The sequence below is a fragment of the Lygodium microphyllum genome, chromosome 22 (assembly GCF_053477565.2).
Source record: "Lygodium microphyllum isolate KBCC chromosome 22, Lygodium_microphyllum_v1.1.10, whole genome shotgun sequence".
NCBI lineage: Eukaryota > Viridiplantae > Streptophyta > Polypodiopsida > Schizaeales > Lygodiaceae > Lygodium > Lygodium microphyllum.
The window spans coordinates 47,134,159-47,157,028 of record NC_141156.1 but is presented as its reverse complement, the minus strand read 5'-3'; the positions used below and the strand labels follow the sequence as shown (position 1 = coordinate 47,157,028).

At 39.1% G+C, this 22,870-nt stretch overlaps 1 pseudogene; it reads left to right on the top strand.

The window, feature by feature from the left end:
• Nucleotides 1-15,620: 15,620 nt before the first annotated feature.
• LOC148017108 (uncharacterized) lies at nucleotides 15,621-17,687 on the top strand (annotated as a pseudogene).
• The last annotated feature ends 5,183 nt before the right edge of the window (nucleotides 17,688-22,870 follow it).

The window sequence follows — 22,870 nt, the reverse complement described above, 5'->3', positions numbered from 1 at the left end:
GGAAGAGGAATGCCACATGTGTAAAGTGTTGCCACAGCAGGGCATAGCCTGTGTGATCTCAGAGCAGGCCTAGACTGCCACGTGTGTTGGGAAAGAAAAATGGGGAGGGTAGGTAGGCACTAGTAGTGCTCCAAGAAGCCTTGAGTGGGCTCAAACCACATGGAGCACAAGGGGGAACTGCTGACAGGGGCTGCCCGGGGAAGCTTCAAATGATGGCTGCCCCTCTTCTTCCACTTGTTTAAAACTAAGAACTAAAGTAAAACCCTTCAAACTCTGATGCAATACCTCAAGGGCAAGGCCCTGAAGAAGCCCAACAATGCCGGGAGGGAGCTCGGGAAGCCGGGGAGAGTCGGAAGCTCGGGAGATCGGCTATGGCTGCCGGGATGGAGATCCAATGCATGAAGGGAGTCGATGCGAAGGTAGAGAAGCACCGAGTCGAGCTCGAGCAAGAGGAAGCCAAGCTCTGATACCAGTTGAAAGGTGAGAAGGATTGAAGCTTGCACGCAAGCTATGGCGGGAGAGCAAGAGCAAGAAAGAGAGAGACAAGAAATGGGAACTCCAACAGTCACAATGTGTGACCGGGCCTTCCTTTATTTACTAGTCACTAAAATGAATGTAAAGAATAAAGTGACATGACGGGCACCCGCCACCGGCAGTGTGCAGTGGTGGTGGGTACTGTCAGTGTAGTAATACATGGGGCAGCATGACGGAGGTGCCTTTACCCCAACACATGAGAATTCCACATGGCATGAGAATGGCACACTACCAAAGTCATTTCCTTCAACATTTTGAAGATGGTTTCATAATTCAAATGAGTCATATGGATACTCAGCAATCACATGGATTGTATACAACTATTGGCCAGATTCGTAACATATTATCTAATAATTGAAATAGGTAGTGGGTATGGAGGAAAAAGACCATATGTGCCAACTTTATGATAAAGAGACAAAGATGGAGTACTATACCTATTAGTGCACACTATATGTAACTGCCCGCCTATCGGCTATCCAAGCATGTTTTACCAGTCCATCAAGAAACGAATCTAAGCATCACTGCCCGGCACTCCTAGGGAATGTTCCGGGGTTTGTCGCCTAGGGTTTCCCGAGTCTGCCTTGCAACAGAACGTTCACGGCCAAACCCATTAGGATCGACCTAAAATCGGGATTCCTAGGGCCAAGGTCTCCTAACAGTATTCTAACGTCGGGTTTTGGATGTCCTACTTTATACAGAGATACCCAATCTAAAGCAGATCCATACCGCTAAAACGACATGAATTGGGTTCTAACTTAACAATACCTAAAGTCGAATAGCGATAAATCATTGTGAAAACCCTCCCAGTTCTCTGGGACCACCCTGCTGTAGGAGGACGGACCCGTTGGGGATTCCGTCCACCCGCTTCCCTTGATAGATTTAGTTTTCTAATTAGGTCCTACCACATTTATGTGGGACATTTAAAATCAACTTCATTAATTAAGCCTTTAAGGGCACAGGGTTCGTTCGCGTAATTTACATCACAGACCCGAAAACAAAACAAGCAATCCTTTTGACAAACAAGTTACTTATCTTATCTTCAAGTTAATCTTTGTCTCCTACCCATACATGAGAATTATGTATCCCTTCTGTCCAACAGAAGTACCCAGTCCAAATCACATGGCACCAAAATTTCCATCCTCTAGAATAGGATCTTCCAACGCCTCCAGACATTGGGCTCACGACAGTCTACAATTTCATTCCAGTCTAGGCAAGGGGTGTCCAGAGCTCCACTAACCCCAAGCAACCTAGGAGTGAGGCTCAACTTCCATGGTCGGCCTTTTCACCACTCAATCTTTGGACCGTGAATCGAGCAGTGCCCTCTCGGGGTAATCCTTGGTGCGATCTTGGAGATGATCCACTCGTGCAAAATCCCCTTCCTTAATTAATCCAATTAAGAATCAAGCATAATCAAGGCAATTAGTCCTAATATCATCTTCCAGTGAAACATTTCTTTATTTCCCATGGCTACTTGTCATTACTATCATTTACCACGCTTTTACCATTAAAGACAAGCACTCACAATGCAACAATTACTTGATTGTAAAAAGCATTTAGGGTGTTCAATCAACCAACAAAACTAATTGTATTTTTTTCCAAACAATACAAGAATAGATGCGATAATAATTCCATCGCATGTTCGCTCTTCCCTCTTGGGATCAAAGAGCGATTCTATGCAAAATTTTCTTAATATTTGTATACACAATTTTTAATGTCATTCTTTTTACGATTATGCTATTCATAATCCCTGACCAATTTCTCTATCAACGAATAAGCCATACATAGCCAAGTGCAATTAACTTCTCTTGATACATGCATTTTGCAAACTCCATCTTTTGAAGATGTGAGAAGAGGCATATCCCTTCCCATGACCTATTCTCATACATCATAGCATGGACCTAATGTATCTCATGCAAGAATCAAAGCAAGCACCTATCAATTTAGAAATATATTACTTATGAATGGTACCGCAATTAGATTGACGGTGATGCCACCCCTCTACGATATGGCACACCCCCCCTCTCAAAAAACCCCGCTCCATCCATCCCACCCCACCTCACCTCCAAAAATCCCACTCAACCCTCCCCATGACATGGCACATCTCCTCCCCTCCCTGCGACATGGCACACCCCGTGCTCCACCAAACTGTGACACCCCCCTCCCCAAAAAACCCCGTTCCACAACAACATGGCAAGTAACCTCCCTCCTCCCACGACATGGCAACCCCCCAAAAAAACCCCGCTCTATCCATCCCACCCCGCTCAACCCACCTCTCCACCCGCCTGAAGCTTCGTTGTTGTTGGTTGTAGGATTTCCATCTGCATTAGACATTCTTCGCTTGGAGGCCATCGTCTATAAGTAAACTCAAGAGATTAAGAAGGTGGAATAGATTTGAGATAGGAGAGCGTAAGAGAAGATGGTTAAGTCGAGGATCGAGATAGAGGAAATTGTGCAGCCTCTCGGGGTAACTCTTCTCTTCTCTCTCTCTCTCTCTCTCTCTCAAGCTCTCTCTCACAATCTATTGGAGGGATATCCTTCTCTCTACCTCTTGGAGCCTCTCAGGGTCTTCTTATGCTCCCTTGTGCCTCCCCATGCCTCATATTTATAATGAATTAGAGAGGAGGGGATGAGGCTAAGAACAAGAGTTCTTGGTGGAGGGATTCTTGGAAAAATCAATGATCTGATGCTTAACTCATAAATTTGATGGTTCCATTGACTCTAAAAGGGGGGTAAAACTCGAAGACACTTGATTAGAAAGCTTTCAGATCACTCCTTTTTTTCTCTGTTCGAAGTATTGTTTTTCATTTCTAGATTGCAATCACGACGCACACGATTTCGCCAATCTCTCTCTCTTTTTTCTTTTTATAAAATCTTCAAACTAACTAACACATCACTTTTCTTTTCTTTTAAATGACATCCAGTTCTAGAAATCTCCATATCTTTTTTTAAAAATAAAGATAATATTCAAAATATCTATAATATACTAGTTTTGCCCAAAATCTAATATTTTTGGACCATCCAAACTATACACATTAATACTAGTGATTAATATAGCTCATAAGTCTCATTCACGTTGTAACTTCCGTAAAGGATGGCCACTGTCCTTGTTAATCCAAGGAAAAGATCGGATTTACGACTCTCAAATTTTTTACATAAAACATTTTTAATTAAATAAAAATGGTTATTTATTAATGTTAGTTAGTTTTTATCTTAGCTAGTAATCTTACTAACTTATTAACTGACTAACTAACTTTCGAACTAACCAACTAACTTTTATTGCGTGGAAATATTATATCCTCCTCCTCTTAGAGAAATCGAGATATCCTCATCTTGAGAGAAATCGGGGTATCATTTTGAAACCTGTGGGTTATGGGCCCACCATGCTTTTGTTGCACTACTCTGATTACTCATAGACATGCAATCTTTTGAAACAACCTATTGTATTTGATATATTTGAGTTTTGATTACAAGAGAAAATTTATTGTAGTTACATCTCATGGATATCTTCTAGGTTTTTCCTAAGCACCTGGTATATTCTGGATCACTGGAGCTTGTACAACTTCATTTCTTGTAAGCTCAAGTTCTCTTCGAGTTTTGTTGGGAAAATTGTCGTAGTTATGTCCAACATTGTGGCACTCGAAGCATCGGTGTTTAGGGTGCTTTGGAAATTCCCTTTTGAAATGACCTAACTCCCTGCAATAGAAACAACGCGGAGCTTCATCACTTGCGGTCACAAGGTTATTGGTTGTCCTTGGAAGGAGTCTATTCTTTAGACAAAATTGTCCTAGGATTCTTTTAGTAGATCGAAGTGGTCCTTTATCTCGGAAACTATATTCCCAGATTGTCCTCCTCTTAGTTCGGGATTGAGCTCCATGGACAATCGGCTTTGCTTGTAATACTAAACAATACTTCCAAGCTTCGACATTCTAGTAAGACCCAATCTATATTAGTTGAGAAGGAATGACTTAAGAAAATTTCATTGCAAGTTATAACAGTCATTCCTTGCTAGAGTATCTCTAATCATTTACAAGTTCTAGGCTCTAAATAGATGCAACTCATATTACTCAGGTTAACTGTAGTTACAAGAGTAAAGTTTATTCCAATATACGTTGTATTTCATGTCGATAAAATTTTCAGGATTTCTAATCATCCTGAAGAAGTGTTATAGGTTCTAGGTCTTTGTCTTCATTTGATTCCTCTAAATATCCATAGACTGCACCTGTGTAGCTTCATTTTCTTGGAGGCTCAATGTCTTCTGGACTTAGATCAGTGGACTTAGATTAGGGCAGTCTGCTTGGATGTGTCCTTGCTCATTGCAATGGAAGCATTGACAGTAGGGACATCTCCTACGGATGTGCCCTATCTCTCCGCACGTATGGCATCTCTTACCCTTATCTCAGGAGTCATCTTTGCTACCATTGCCTAATTTAAGTTCTTGGACGATTGGATTTTCTCGGAGTAATACATCTCGCAAGTCCGTTGGACTCATTGCTTCAAGATAGTGGTTCAAAGGAGTGTTTAGGCCATGGAAAAACTTGGATACTTGTTGTGCAATATCCATAAGTGGTGCATATTTTAGTAGGGTTACAAACTTTGAGTAGTAAGCTTCCAGGGTTAATTCTAGTTGCTTGAGCTTGAAGAATTCATTCATCTTCAAAGTCTAGTAGGTTGGCGAAAGGTATCATTCGGGTACATCATCTTTCAGCTGAGCCCAAGTGATAGCGGCTTTAGAAATACCTTGATCTTTGCACCATTGCTTCCATCATAACCGAGCCTGGCCAACTATCTTAAGTTTGGGCTATCATTGCTTGATTCATGGAGGCAGTTCTTGAAGTAGAGAAATAGTCATCCATCGACTCAATCCATGTCTTTGCCTCTAGTGCGATGTCTAACCCTTCTCTATCAAACTCGGGTGCCTTAATTTTCTTGAGAAGGAATTTCTTCTCTTGCACATTACAAAGTTTCACTCTGATACCAATTGTAATGTGCCCTCCTATTGGCTGTCCAAGCACGTTTTAGTGGTCCATCGAGAAACAAATCTAAGTATCACCGCCCGGCACTCCTCACGAATGTTCTAAGGTTTGTCGCCTAGGGTTTCCTGAGTCTGCCTCGCAACGGAATGTTCACGGCCAAACCCACTAGGATCGACTTGAAATCGGGGTTCCTAGGGCCAAGGTCTCCTAATAATATTCTAGCATCGGGTTTTGGACATCCTACTTTGCACAGAGATACCCAATCCAAAGCAGATCTATATCGCACTTGGTTCAAAGAGAATGGGAAACGAGAGGGATGCGCACTCAACCTCTTTGGCTGTAGGGCATAGTCCCATTCCGGTCCCCTAAAATGGCATGAATCGAGTTCTAACTTAACAATACCTAAAGTCGAATGGCGATAAATCCTTGTGAGAAGCCTCCCAGTTCTCTGGGACCACCCTGCTGTAGGATAGACCTGTCGGGGATTCCGTCCACCTGCTTCCCTTGATAGCTTTAGTTTTCTAATTAGGTCCTACCACATTTATGTTCGACTTTTAAAATCAGCTTCATTACTTAAGCCTTTAAGGGCACGTGGTTCGTTTCCGTAATTTACAACACAGACATGAAAACAAAACAAGCAATCCTTTTGACAAATAAGTTCCTTAACTTATCTTCAAGTTAATCTTTGTCTCTTGCCCAAATAGGAAAATTATGTATCCCTTCTGTCCAACAGAAGTACCCAGTCCAAATCACATGGCACCAAAATTTCCATCCTTTATCTAGAATAGGATCTTCCAATGCCTCCAGACATTGGGCTCATGAAAGTCTACAATTTTGTTCCAATCTAGGCAAGGGGCGTCCAGAGCTCCACTAACCCCAAGCAACCTAGGAGTGAGACACTACTTCCATGGTCGGCCTTTTCACCACTCAAACTTTGGCCCGTGAATCGAGTAGTGTCCTCTCGGGGTAATCCGTGGTGCGAACTTGGAGATGATCCACTTGTGGAAAATCCCCTTCCTTAATTAATCCAATTAAGAATCAACCATAATCAATGCAATCAATCCTAATATCATCTTCCAGTGAAACATTTCTTTATTTCCCATGGCTACTTGTCATTACTATCCTTTACCATGCTTTTACCATCAAATACAAGCACTTGGAATCTTTATCCAAATCACAATGCAACAATCATTCGATTGTAAAAAGCATTTAGGGTATTGTTCAATCAACCAACAAAACTAATTGTATTTTTTTCCAAACAATACAAGAATAGACACGATAATGATTCCATAGCATATTCACTCTTCCCCCTTGGGATCAAAGAGTGAATTTATGCAAAATTTTCTTAATATTTGTATGCACACTTTTTAATGTCATTATTTTTACGAATTCTCTATCAACAAATAAGTCATATGCAGCTAAGTGCAATTAACTTCCCTTGATATATGCATTTTGCAAACTCCATCTTTCAAAGATGTGAGAAGAGGCATATCCCTTCCCATGACCTATTCTCATACATCATAGCATGGGCCTAATGTATCTCATGTAAGAATCAAAGCAAGTACCTATCAATTTAGAAATACATTAATTGCGACTGGTACCGCAATTGGATTGACAGTGATGCCTTTCGCCCGAAGCTTCCTTGTTGCTGGTTGTAGGATTGCCATGCGCATGCAACATTCTTCGCTTGGAGGCCATCATGTCCGCAAGTAGACTTAAGAGATTAAGAAGACATAATAGATTCGAGATGGGAGAGCATAAGAGAAGATGGTTAAGTCGAAGATTGAGATAGAGGAAATTGTGCAGCCTCTCAAGCACCTAAATCTACATACCGCACATTATTAATCATTATTGTTGATCCGTCTACATTTACTATATTCATCATGTGCTACACATAAATAACTTCTCATTATCAATTGGATTATTGGTAGATGCATAATTATTACATTGGCTTCTCCCATTTCTATTATTTCTACCTCTTCAATTTTCTAGATAGTCATATGCAATATGACCTTTTTGACCACAATTATAGTATTCTTTGTTATCATAACTTTTTATCTGCCACATCTTCTTTGTCTCTCCTTGCCTCAGGAGTAGCGTTGACCACTTATATGAGACTTCTCTTGGAAGGATTCCATATAAAGGGGTTACAAATTGAATGGGAAAGGGTTATGCTTTATTAAGGGAAAATTCAGAGATAAGGATATTTATAAATAGGCCTTGAACACACGTGATATAGAGGGTATACAGATAGTGAATTACCCGAGGATACAAGTGCCTTTATCCCCAACACAACTAACCTACAACTTGCAATCATCGCCCACCTAGCTGATCATGCCGCCTAACCATCCGCTTGTTGCCAACTAACTAGGCACTTTGCATCGCTGCCCACTGCCTATGTGGTGACTATGCCACTTCCACCTCCACTTGGTTGATGCTAGTGTAGTAGCATCACTATCACCTTAGTATAGTCCCATGTGTCTCTAGTTTAGGTGCCCTATGTAGTACATCATAGTCCTATCCTGAGCTTGTGCATGGGTCTTGAGGTGACATTACACTAAATTTTCAGCTATAAGTTTAAAATTTCTTGGATTTCTCAAAATTTCTTTGAAGAATTTTGGGACTTTTTCTTTGCATATATTCCAAGGTAGTGAATAGGTGCAGGACCAATAGTAAATTATTAAAAAATTTATGAAAATTTGAGGATTTTCAGCATTCAAATTTACTAAAATTTATCATTTGGTACACATTCCAAGAAGAGACTGTGGTATAGTAGTGAATTGCTAGGTATTACAATTTGGGATTGTTTTGTGCAAACTTGGCATGCATATCAAAAGCATTTGATAGTTTTGGACAATTTTATACTTGCATTTCTATTTGGTGTTGAGATTTTGGTACTAGAGAGAGTACATTTAACACTTCAAGTTGGAAGTATTTGGCTATTGAATTTGTGCATTAATTGCAGCATGGCAAACCAAGATCACAATGATTGCATCAACATTTTGGGTGTCCTCACTTAGAAGGATAAATTGGATGGCACCAATTACTCCTTATGGAGTTCTATGGTGCAAAATTAGCTTGTTGCAAAAGATTTCTCGGACTATGTAACTTGTGATTTGTAGAGATTGGGAGTGCCCTTCTTACTTCCCCCATTCCTCCTATAGCTATTCAATGGAGATGGAATTCAAAGGATGCATAAACCTAGTCTTTTGTTGCTCTATTTGGTAAGAGAGTGATTATATCTCATATTTGGTTATGCAAGACATCAAAGTCAGCTTGGAATGTATTAAAAATTATGTTTGCAACCAGAATCTCTTATTTGAAAAGAGAATTAGCCAATTCACATTTGGATGAGGGTGATAGCATGATTTATCAACTCACAAACATAGACAGGCTAGGGAGGAACAACTATTAAATATTGATGAGGTAATTGAAGATCCAAAGATGGTAATCATTACTCTCAATTCTCTTCTAGAGCCTTGTCTTGGATTTCATACTTTGCTAAATTTGTCTTTGATGGGGGCATAAGAGCCGCTCACATTCATGGAGTTGACATGCCTCTTGCTTCAAGAGGAATAGACTAGGAATAATGTCACTATACATTCAAGGGATATAGCTATGCTTTCCAAAATTAAAGGCAAAGATAAAGCAAAGTAACTAGTGAAAAATTAACAAGCATTGATGTGGGACAACCATTTTGCAAGACTACCCATGATATAGATAAATGCAAGAAGAAAGAAAAATGCCACTATTATAAGAAGCGTGGTCATTATATTGATTGATGCAAGAAAAGATTGGCCAAATAGAAGAAGAAAGACTCTGGTTTGGTTGTCCAAGAGACATCTGCCACTTGGTCTTTGAATGGGGATCCTACAGCTAAGTTCATTGAGGAGGATTATTGTTGAGGAGGATTATGCATTTTTGACACGTAATTATGATAGTTCTATGATTGATTCTTCATTTAACGAGCATACATGGTGCTTTGACAATGGGCCATCTAGGCACATCACTTTAAGGAAGTGCCTATTTACTTCTATACATTGAGCCCATGTGGTGAAGAGAGTTACATGTGTAAATAATTCTAGCTATGATATCGGTGGCATTTGCTCAATGTTGATTACTGCTAGAGATGGATTAGAATTATGCATTTGGATGTAAGTATTTGTTTATATCTATGCATTGATCCCATGTGGGAAAGAGAGTTACATGTGCAACTAACTCTAGCTATGATATTTGTGACATTTTTTTAGTGTTGATTATTATTGGAGATGGATTGGAATTGTGCTTTTGGATGTATTGTTTGTGCCTAGGATTATAGAAAGTCTCTTGTCGATCTCAACATTCAATAAGCAAGGTTTTTAGGTCATCTTTGAAGATGAAAGGTGCATTTGAGAGACAAAGAGCTTGATTATGTAATTGCTTGCTTGTTTGAAACATTGTGTAAATGCCTTTTCTTGTTGGATACATATGAGAGGAGATGTCCTGATGCTTTGACGACTAGCACACTCATGTCCACTATGCAAAATGCAAAGCTATGGTATTCCTATTATGGTAATAGGATCTTTGGCAATTTGATGACACTTCAGTGTTGTCAAATGGTGGATGCCTTGCCTCCTATTGAGACCCCACCTCCCCATGCATGTAAGGGTTGTATTTTGGGAAAAATGCATTTATTTACCTTCAAATAGGACGGTGTATTGACTGCCATATATAAGTGGCAGCTTACAGGCCTTGATGTATATGGTCCCATGTGGATATGAGCTCTTGGGGGTCATCTATATTTTTTCACCTTCATAGATGGCTGCTTTCAATATACATGAGTATGGTCTTAAGGTAAATTCTGATGTATTTGTATACTTTAAACACTTGATTACCTCATGTGGGATCACTCATGAATGTATGTGTGTATCACGTGGGTTCAAAACAATGGATTTTATAAATACTATATATATATATATATTACACACAAAAGAGTATCATATAAAGGGATTATTTACAGATTGAATAGAAAAATGTGATTAACCCAAAAAGGTAGTATTTAGTCCTTGCAAAGTCTTCTCTTGTTGCGTTAATTCAATTGTGTAAAAAAGAATAGAAAGAAGAATTCACATATTCTAAATCCATGAGTATAAATGTGGATTGAACTTGCAAGTACATTGATCTATAAAGTCACACATAAATATCATAGTGATTAATGGGATTACTTAACATGTGTATATTCTCACAAAATTTGTTATAAAAGATGAGATATGTAAGAGTCATAGAATTATAGAATAACTACAAAAATACAATGATTTGTCAAAGTGAATCTTCAATCTCATATTCAATGAGATCAACCCTTGCCAAAATGTCAACTCTAATGTTCATATCATATCTAAAACTACAATGAGAGCGATCCCACTACTACTATAATTTCTATGCCCATCATCACTATCATCAACACTGGCTAAACAATCATCTTCATGTGCAATGGCATTATCATGATTTGTATCTTCTATACCATGAACATCCTCTAGCTCTCTTGGCCAATGCTTATCATCACCTCTAGTACTAGGATCATTATCCATATGCTTCATGGATGTAAAAGTTGGATATATCCCTCAAAAGAATGGGGAGATAAGGGATCACATATCACTGTATCTTATTCTCCATCATTGGTTGAAAAATAACCTATTGAGTGTAAATAGAAACATGTCAATATCACAATGCTATGAAGCAAATAAAAGGGATAATAGTAATATTGCATATTTATATCAAATATCTATATTGAATAAAATTTACTTGCTCAAGTTTTTGTATAATACCAATGTCCCATGTTTTCCTTGACATAGTTTTCTAGATTTAATGGCTATAAATCCATTGGCATGGAGCTTAATTGTTGCATTAGGATCTATTTCTATCACATCTTCAAACCACTTAACATCTATTATATATACAAAGAAGGTTTGATAATCGAGCTTATAGGCATCTTGCTTTATGCCACACCAATCATCCATGTTTCCATCAACTCCCTTAAAGCTAGCAATGACTTGGACAATCTTAGGTGTTCCTCTTATCATCACTTCTTTGAGTCTAAAATTGCTTTCCCTCACACCATATAGCATTGAACATTGATCGATGTTATCAAGATAAGAGTAATTCATTAGATAAGTATCATATTCTCTAAGGATTAATAGCTATTATACAAGCTAGACATTACTTATCTTTGACAAGTATCATTTGAGTGTCCTTCCATTTGGTTATTGTGATATCCACCCCATTTTCTCCTCATATGGCCATCTCCATATAAGGATTAATAGTTATTATATAAGCTAGACATTACTTATCTTTGACAAGTATCATCGAGTGTCCTTCCATTTGGTTATTGTGATATCCACTCCATTTTCTCTTTCTACTCTCTCCATCTCCTCATTTTCTCATTCTACTCTCTTCCATCTCCATCTCCTTATATGGCCAATCCAAATCATGTTCCTTTGGCAAGGCTATTAAATGCAGAGCTTATGATATACTACCTCCATTCTATGTGCAAAAGACCAATCTCTCCTTGTTTCTTCTTGGGCTCTTTGCATCCTCATACATCATCATCCATTAACTCATCACATCATTATTGAGTACAACAAAGGTGTTTATTATTTAGTGCAACTCTATCCATTATCTTATTACACCATTTTCTTTGAGGCACAATAATTATCATATACTACAATAGAATCGGAGCAGAGATACGTGAGTGTGACATGCTTTTATGGCCGTGTTTACAAACCCATTAAACATCCCATTTAACATTGCAACATTACTTGTGGTCTTGGAAATCCAATCGATGTTGGGTTTAACTCACGCCTACATTCATAGAGAAGTGTTGGTAATCTTTAGTAGGACATTGGGGCACTTTTTACTCTACATACAAGACGGTTTTTCTGCCTAGGTTTATTTCTTTTATTTTATGTGCCTCTAGAACACAATTTTAAGCACTTATCGTGTTTCATACTCTTTGGGTAGAATACCCTCTTATAACCCTAAGGTTTAAGGGTTGTACTTTGTACTTGCACCTTACACTTCAGATTATTGCATTGGGTATCGTGCCCTCACACTCTACACTATCAACTACTATCAACTGTGCTCTAAGCTTGCTCAGCTTCAATCTCCCCTTCCTTCTCACATTTGCTATTAGACCTAAGCCTCAGCTAAGCTGACCTCTCGGTCATCATCTCCAGTTGCCCTGCCATTGTCAGCAGCTCCATTGCCCACCAGCAGAGCCACCAGCAAGCCACTAGCTGTAGTGCCTCATCTGCCCTGTTTGCCTACGATGACTACAGAGCTTGCCAGCTGAGCAGCTTACTCTAGTTGTACGTCGCCAGCACCTGGTCATAATTTGCCCCACACCACCAAGCACGTCGGCTCACGTTAAGAATCGGCCTCCTTGCCTACGTGGCAAGGAGGCCCACCCCGAAGGGCCCAGGTGTTTCACCCTCTCACCTGCATTTTACCTCCTACTCCGTCTGAGTATTCCATTAGCAACCTGCGTTTTACCTCCTGCTCCGTCTGAGTATTCCGTTAGCAACATTGAATGCACCTCCCTCCTCTCTCTCTCATCTGCCACATTTCCCTCTACTTATTCCACAATCTCCATATTCCATCTCTCTCCTTCCCTCCCTTTCATCCGCCACATTTCCCTCCCTCTCTATTCTCTCGCAATCCCTACGCCTCCATCTTTTATGTGCGCCTCCCAGCCCAGTCCCCCTCTTCCTCTCACAAACGACCGAGAGGTTTGGATTTCCCTCCCTCTCTATTCTCTCGCAATCCCTACGCCTCCATCTTTTATGTGCGTCTCCCAACCCAGTCCCCCTCTTCCTCTCACAAATGACCGAGAGGTTTGGAGCTGCATTCGAGTCCATCTGCCCACCACCACAGAGCAAAGGACGTTGGTTGTATAGGTCAGCGTGCTACTAGGACTGCTTGTATAGGTTCCCTTGGTCAATTTTCTTGTCGATGTACTTATAGTCTAGATCAGACCGTCTTTTCTTTTGTTGTAAGCAATTGTGTTGATTCCCTATAACTTCCTATGATTGAATATGTAGAATATATGGCAAACTATGATGCATAAAGGAGATGACTACTCAGTCCAAAATGCCTTGAATATTGAATATATGGCACCATTAAATCAGATTTAGGGCTATATGCAACTATAGTGTAAATAATGTTTTTCACTATTGATGTACCATTGATTATTCTAGCTATGTATGTACATCGATTATCACCTATAAGAATGTACGTACTACAAGAACATTATTCCGATTTTTTACATAGATTTTGAGCTATAAGAATGTATGTTTGTGCTCCTCCATTACATTTGTTATGAGCAATCAAAAAATAAGAATGTAAGTTCTATCCTACTCTATTACATTTGTTATGTGTCTTGAGAATGCATGTATTGTAGTCTATAAATTGCATTGAATATAAGCTTTAAAAGTGTATGTATTGTGAGCTATAAGAGTGTATGCAATGAATGCATATAAGGTACTCACAAAACTATTAAAGATATATAGCATAAAGTGTGCTGAGTTTTAACTTCATGTCATCAGCTATGACCAATAGATACACCACTATATGTAGCTAAACTACATCAATCTATGTATTACAAGAATCAACATTACTCTATCACATAATGGATGCAATTAAAAATGTTTGTACTATAGGAATTTATGCTACTCGATTGCATTGATTTTAAGCTACTATGTTGAAAGGTATGCACATAACTATTAATGATGCAAAGCATGAAATGTAATGGAAGTTGTAACTATATTTCATGTACTATGAGCAATAGATACATCACTATATGTAGTTAGACTACATCAATGTATATGCTACAAGAAATAAAGTTCCTCTATTACACTTCGTATTTGCTCATATAAGAATGTGTATTTTATAAGTATTATATTAGGTAACCACAAAATCATTAGTGATGCACAACATGAAGTTCAAAGTTATTAATGTATGACACAAGAGAGAGAGAGAGAGAGAGAGAGAGAGAGAGAGAGAGAGAGAGAGAGAGAGAGAGAGAGAGAGAGAGAGAGAGAGAGAGAGAGAGAGAGAGAGAGAGAGAGAGAGAGAGAGAGAGAGAGAGAGAGAGAGAGAGAGAGAGAGAGAGAGAGAGAGAGAGAGAGAGAGAGAGAGAGAGAGAGAGAGAGTCGAGCTTGCACTAATGTATTCCTTTTTTACACTACAATAATATGTAAACTAATCATACTTTACAGAACAAACAACTTTAGAGGAAAGTAAGATTTAGTCTATATAATAAAATATATTGACGGGATAACTTTGCTTTTGTGCAGATACATAGCCCATATTCTCACTCTCTTCTGCTAAATATGGCAAGCCCACAATCCCCGACATTGCCTGTTGGCATATTTAGCACAAAGCATTTACAATGGCAGCTCGTTTATGACGAGAGATCAAAATATAAGGTTTTGAGAAGGGCAATTATTCCATGGTGTCGAGTAAATGATTTTGCACAAGGGGAAGGAAAAAATAATGATTTTCCTACAACTTTCAAAAAGTACTCTCACCATCGACGACAACCAAATGAATTGAAAAAACCATTAGACAACACATGGATAGAGAAGATCACGTAAGTGTATATAATTGTTTTGCTACTTATATTGGTTTCCTTATTATTTGTCCACACTTATAGCTACAACATTCATTTCCTACAAAAACAGATTTTGGTGTGCTTATGGTCCTAAGGACACTCGAAATGTGGAGATTTTATGTCCCAATGACATCTTGACCAGTCAAGGACAACCAAGAAAACGCCGACCACGCAAAACAATGGGACAACTTAACAAGGGTTGTTTGTGTCATTTTATAGTGACTCGCCTATCCCATGACACTAGTTTGGCATTTATCTCATTTATCAATCCGTATCATACTGATGATGCAGATATGATTTGTCATGGCATTGCAATGGAGGATTTAAATGTCTATTCACATTCCTTATTTTCCCCATGGATATCACTAGAGAAAAAAATATGGGTGTCCAGTATGTTATACAAAGGTTTTTCACCGCAACAAGTATTGGAGTGTCACATTCAATATGTGCATCAGCGCCAAAGCAACAATCCAAATCATCCTATGGAAAGAGATGACTTTCTCTCCATCCAAGATATTATGAATATATCTAGGAAGCTTGCCATTGACCAATATCAATTACATGACAATGATGCTGAAAGCACAAAGAGATGGTGCATTGAAAACAAGGAAATGACATTTGTGTATCAGGAACAAAATCTTTCTACTAATAAGGATTTCATATTGGGGATTCAAACACCATGGCAACGAGATATGTGTGACAGATATGGAAATGGCAACTTATTAGCAATGGATTCAACATTTGGTACAAACAAGTATAAGGTAATTTATTAATATTATTCTTGTGTACTTATAGTTTTTACTTCTCAAAATTTTATGCTTTTTGCTTATATTTGAAACTTGCATTTGACAGTTCAATTTATACACAATCCTTGTATTTGACTCCCACCGAAATGGTGTCCCAATTGCTTGGGTGTTAACCTCAAGTGCAACATTTGAGGTAAACAAATTTTGGCTCACAAAGTTTAGGGATCACATGCTAGATTTTCACAAATCATGGGAGCCAAGAGCTTTTTTGGTGGATGATGCTGAAAGAGAGATAGATGCTTTAAGGTACATTTCACATGCATGTGTCCTTTTGGAAAACATTTAATTCATGGACTCAAAGCATTACATTTTTTACGAATGTATTGTGTGTAGGGTTGTCTTTAATTTGCCTATTTATTTGTGCCTATGGCATGTCCGTCGTTGTTGGTTAAAGCATCTTATTAAAAAAGTCCCACAATGGCCAAAAAGAGCTGCGATTTTCCGAGCTCTAGGCAATATTATGAATATGAAAGGTGAATGCAAGGCAACAGAAGTGGCTATAAAGGAGGAAGCAAGGGATATGATAGATATATTTAAAAATGAGTTTGCAGATGAGATAACATTCTTGCACTACTTCAAAACATATTGGGAGCCCAAGATTGGTGAGGACTCCTAATTATCTATTTCAGATTACTTTGTTATATTTTCATAGTGTCACATATTTTAAATAGTTGTATTATGTGTGTGCTGCAAGGTATGTGGATACGTGCAACACGTACACTTCCACATTCCGGTCAAGACACCAATGGTGCTATAGAGGCATACCATGGCACTTTAAAGTACAAATTCTTAGGTAGCTCAAAGAGATTGACTGGCAGATGAGTGGATTGGCTCCTTCATAAATTGACAAGTTCAGCTCTTCCATATTATTGGTATGTGCAAGCTATGAAAGAAAGTGGATTTGTGAGAAACAATAACATTGAAAAGATAGTGGCCAACTCATATGAGAGGACTTTGAAGATTCCAGTCGAGTATGTTAGATTCGAAATGAATGGTGCAAGGGCTTCATGTGCGTACGTAAAAAGCATGTCCAAAGACACTATTGAATACACAGTTTATAATGCGGATTGTCAATGGGCACGTTGTACATGCAAGTGGGCAGAGTTGGGGAACATATGTAAGCATCAAATCAAGGTGCTACTTCTTTTAGGGGTACCGAATACTACAGTGGTGGCACAATGTATGGACTTATATAAAGGCGTGGAAGCAAGAGGAAAATATAAAGGACTTATAAGTAACTCTCATGTGATACAGGATGAGGTTGCACATGATCCTTACACACCAACCATGCTGTTGGATGTGGATAATCTCCAAGACATGGATACAACTATGATTAATATCTCCCATGAAGACACCCACCCATCCACAGCATTGCAACATCTATGCCACGATGTATTGGATTTGGTGGGGGGTGACATGGAGCTTATTTCTGAGGCGTGTTCTTCTATGAAGAAGATGTTGACCCAACTTCGAGCTCTGAAAGCTCGTAGAGAAGATATGTGCAATACACAAGCTTTTGTGCCCACCAATGATGGATTTGGAAATACCATACAACGAGCTAAGCCTTTCATTGAAAAACGGCTAACTAAAAGAAGAGTTTCTAGATTGGTAGAATCACCCACAACATCATCATTCATGGCTCCACCCAAAACCAAACGGCCCTCAATGCAAGAGAAGCTTGATGCTAGAGCCCATAAAGAAGATGAAGAAGCTCATGCCTCTAGATAGGAGGAATGCTACATTGTTATATTCTTATGTTACTCTTATTAAATTGTGAAATATTTGAGCTTTTATTCTCTATGCCTTTAAGCATATGTATTAGCCCTATCAAGTTTTAATGAATTATAGTTGTGCATGCGTGCGTGCGTGTGTGTGTGCGTGAAGTAAGCTTAAAAAGAGAGAGAGAGAGAGAGGGGGGGGATTTTGAGTGTGAGAGAATGAGTGAATGAGAGTAAGAAAAAGTAATATTGAGTGAGAGAGGGGGAGGAAATTTTGAGTGTGAGAGAATGAGTGAATGAGAGTAAGACAAAGTAATATTTGATGCTAGCATTTTCATTGAGCTTGCGACGTGATCTCTCTCGCTCTCTTTCGCTCTCTCTCAAAAATGTTGCGAAAAATGCCGCGCTTGGGTTTTCCCTTATTTACCCCCTTTGCCTAAGTTCCATAAGTTACTTCCCCCCAAAGTCACACATCATGTCAGTTGCAAAATAGACTTAAGAAGTTCTACTCCTAACTTAACCACAAAGTTTAGTTCTTGATACTTAAAACTTCTTGTAAAATATGTTAGTGTATTGATTAAGTCACCCATAATCATATCTCATTATGTCCTATAGGTAGTGTATAAAACTTTAGAAGGTACGGATAATAATTTATTTTGAGACCTTAGACCAAAATTCCCGTATTACAATGCATCTATTTCCATGTTTAAAAGTACATGTATCTTTGCGGGAACAAGATTTTGCGGGAAAGATAGAAGAATTAGCGAGAAAGGTCGGGAAGGTGCCCAAGAGGCTATTGTACGAGAGGTGCAAGTATTGGAGAGATTGGAGGAGAGAGAGACTAGATGTGCTATATTTTTTAAAACCCTTCTACTACAAATTGCATCCAAATATACTATTTGGAAGACTTGAAAGAAACTATTTGGAAATGGCGGATGAGAGAGAGAGAGAGGAGGGAGGTGCATTCAATGTTGCTAAGGGAATACTCGGACGGAGCAGGAATGGGGCGGGGTGGGACTAGCATCAGTCCGTCTCGAGGAGGTAAAACGGTGGTGAGAGTACCGGGAGAGGGTGAAATACCCGGGCCCTTGAGAGAGAGAAAAGATGGTGGGCCTCCTTCCCACGTAGGCAAGGAGGCCAATTCTTAACGTGAGCCACCTCACGCTCGCTTAGTGCATTGCCACGACGCCACGTGACTGCTCCAGGCCACATGCCTACCATAGTGCTAGCAGCTAGCTCACCAAGTCAGCCCCAGCACCTACCCGGGACAGTGCAGGTTGACTCTGAGAATCAGGGTAAAAAGAAACTTTTATTAAATTTTATTCAAATTTATTTCTTTGGAAGGGGCTTGTTGCCTAGGTAGGCAATATCAATTCCAGCACGTGTTTAGGGGCCGGACATTTGGGGCTTTTACAATCACCTCAGTGGATTGACAAATGCATATCTTTGATAGTCTAAAATAGACTGATTTTGTGCATTTTGCGATAAGAAAATTTGGGGCTTTTGCATTTTTAGTGCTGACTGAGCATATATTGCACCTTGGACCACATGCATTTCAAATAGTTTTGATAGACTTTTATTAAATTTATAATGGCAATTCAGGGAGGTGATGTATTTACATATGTATCCAAGGAGGATAGGTTGGATAGCAACTATTCTCTCTGGTTCTTCATAATGAAGAATGTGTTGATTGTGAAGAATCTTTAGGATTATGTCAGCAGTGAAGAAGTTAGGCCTGGAGTTGTGGCTCTTGCTATTCCTCCTCAAGGAGGATGTGGACAACGTGCAACTTAGCCTATTCAACCCACTCAAGCTCAACCACTTCCCCCCAAAGATCAGCTAGCACAAATGGCATGGGATACATGGGATTCACATGGTTTGTCATTGATTACATTGGTAGTTTAGAGGTCTATCATTTCTCACATTCGGTCTATAGCTTCTTCATGAGAAGCATGGTTGATCTTAGAGAAGATGTTTGCTGGAAAGAATGAGACACACATCTCTTTCTTGAAGAAAGGGCTTGAGACACTGAAGATGGATGAGGGTGATTCTATCATGATCATCTAAATAAAATTCAGGACTTGTGTGAGCAGCTTATGAATGTAGATGAGTATTACTCAGATGCACAGTTGATATCTACTACCTTGAATTCCTTGCTGCCCTTGTACTTGGCCTTTCATACCACCTTGAACCTCACAATGAGGATTTTCCCATATCCAGTTACTTTCCTTCAGTTGGTCAGCTTGCTCTTAGAGGAAGAGCAAACAAGAAAGAATGGTGGTGTGGATGTTATAGCCCCTGAGCAGGTTTTTATGGCAAGACAGAAGGACAAGGAAAGCCAAGCAAAAAATGCTAAATAGAGCTTTGGTACTTCAGGCACTTCATATGGCAATGATAAGAAACAAGGGGGCATGCAAGCCAAGAAGGGTAAGTGCCACTATTGTAAGAAGCTAGGACACTACATCACTAAATGTAGAAAGCGCATTGCCAAGGAGAAGAAGGAGTTAGGGATGTCAGTTTCACCTTCTAGTGCTAATGACTCCATGTTCTTTGTTGCAGACAAGGACTATTGTTTTTACACATGTGGCTATGACTCTTCTTGGGTTGATAGAGCATTTAGTTCTACTAAGGATGAGAGCACATGGTTTTTTGACATTGGTGCTTCCTAGCACATCACATCTTGCAGAGATTTGTTTGCTTCTATTATTGTAGCCCCGGTTGTCAAGTCTGTACAGTGTGCCAACAGTGCATTATACCCTATCAGAGGTATTGGGGAGTTTGTGTTGACAATCATTGATGGCTCTATTCTCTGCTTACATGATGCCTTGTTTGTGCTAGACATAAAGAAAAATTTGCTATCTATTTCTTCTTTGGCAAGTTGTGGTTTGCATATCACATTTGATGATGATAGATGCATGGTGAGAGATAAGGAACACATGTCTTTGCTTTTGACTAGCACTCTATGTCATGGGTTATATGAGTTGGATGCATTTTCAATTGATTAGTCGTTGGTCGTCGGTCTATCTAGCGTCCACTCTTACTCTTGCACGTCATAGGTGGAGTTATGGCATGCTCACATGGGGCATGTAAACTATGGTAGCTTGATGCGTAGGTAGCGTACATAGATGCATGATGGTTTACCTCTCTCTAAGAGACCTCTTGAGCACATATGCAATGAATGTGTTTTCAGAAAAATGCATTTTTTTTGTTTCCTTGTGATATTGCTTTTAGAGCAACTACCCGATTATAGTTTTTTCACTCATATGTATGTGGCCCTATGCAGACAAAGTCATTGGGTGATTGTTACTATTTGTCACTTTCATTGACAAATTTACTCATTTTTGTTGGGTCTACTCTTTGGTGAAAAAGTCAGAAGTGTATGATGAATTTTTGGCTTTTGTAGCACTTGCTGAAAGACAATTTGGCTATAGAGTAAAGACTCTTTGTTCGGACCAAGGGGGGAAATACATGTCCTCTATGTTGAATTATTTTTTAAAGTAGAAGGGCATCGTTCATCAGTACACTATTGCTTATACTCCATAGTAGAATGGGGTTGTAGAGAGGAAGAATTAGTCACTCATGGAGATGGCCAGATGTATGCTGAAAGCAAAGAGCTTGCCACCCAGTTTTTGGATGGAAGAAATTATGTGTGCTTGCCATGTCTTGAACAGGTGCCCCACCTAGGTATTAAAGAATGTCATTGTTGAGTGTTGAAATGACTTGTTTTTTGGCTGATTTTTGTTGTTTTTGAGAGCTGAATGGTTGATTTTATGAGATGATTGATTGTTAATGGAAGTGGTTTGAGAGTGTTTTGGATGATATTGATTATGTTTTGGGAGTTCATGATGTTTATTAGTAGAGATATGAGGTTCAGATATGTTATGATAGGTTCTGATTGGTTCTGTATACCTTCTGTATAGCTTCTGTTTTGTTTTGATTGTCTTCTGTAAGGAGGGATGGATTGATGATTGATTAAGATTGAGATCTTGTGAAAGCTTATTGAATAGTTTTTGAGAGTTTGGAATGGTTTGAGTGTGAGTTATGAGGTTTTGATGACCTTTTGTAACCTTCTGTAGGTCTTCTGTAGAGCTTTTGTCTCTGTACTGTAACTGTACTATAGCTGTACTGGTACTGTACTGTGACTGCTCTGTATGCTTCTGTAGGTGTTCTGTAGAATGTATATGTAGCTTGGGAAAGTTTTCTAGCCTTGGAAAGAGGTGAATACAAGTGCAAAAGAGCTAAAAGAAGTGAAAGAAGTAGCTGCTGAAGACTCAAGTAAAGACTGGAGTGAAGTGACAATAGTGAGCTGTGAAAGGACACTGTAGTGGCTCTGGTGACTCTTCATATCAGACATACCTCTTGGGAGGGGTATCCACGACCTAAGAAGAATTATTGAGAGTGATTATGAGAGATTGTAGTGAGGATATGATGTACTATTGATGGAGAGAGAGAGAGAGAGTCAGGGATAGTCAATTCTATTAAAACAGAGTGATTGTATATGAGAGATTGAGAGAGAAGACTATGAAGATATTGAAGATGAATACTATGTGATGTATTTCCATTCAAAGATGGTGTATTCCTTTGCTTTCTTTGTTCTATTGATGGATTTTGTGAAGATATTGAAGAATATGGTTGATTCTATCAAATCCGTGGGAGATCTACATGATCCTGCATGAAGATTTGTTGTGCCTGGTGTTCTTTTCTTCATTGTGATCATATGAAACCTAATAAACAAGCTTATTGATGTTACAAGATAGATTTTCTTGCAAGAGAATTCCCTTTTCCTTGGTGTTCCTCTTGGGGCTCCAGTCATGCCTTTTGAGGCTTAAAATAGTTGAAAGCCTTTTGTTGGGCATTTTCATACGTTTGGGTGACTTGCATATGCACACATTCCCAAGGTACTCAGGAAGAAGTTGGATAACAAGGATGTTAAATGCATTTTTGTGAGGTACAGTAATGAGAGCAAATGATATAGGCTATATGATCCTGTCTCTAAAAAGGTATTTGTTAGTAGGGATGTGATTTTTTGATGAAAAAGTAGAATTATCCCTTGTTGCTTTTGACGCATATTAGGTTTCCAATGATGTATTTGAAGGTCTACTTCCCATTTCTTTCAGTGATATACCTAGAGCTTCAGCAAGTGAACTTAATGTTTAGCGAGCTACTCCTTTGGGTAATGCAAAAAATTAGGCC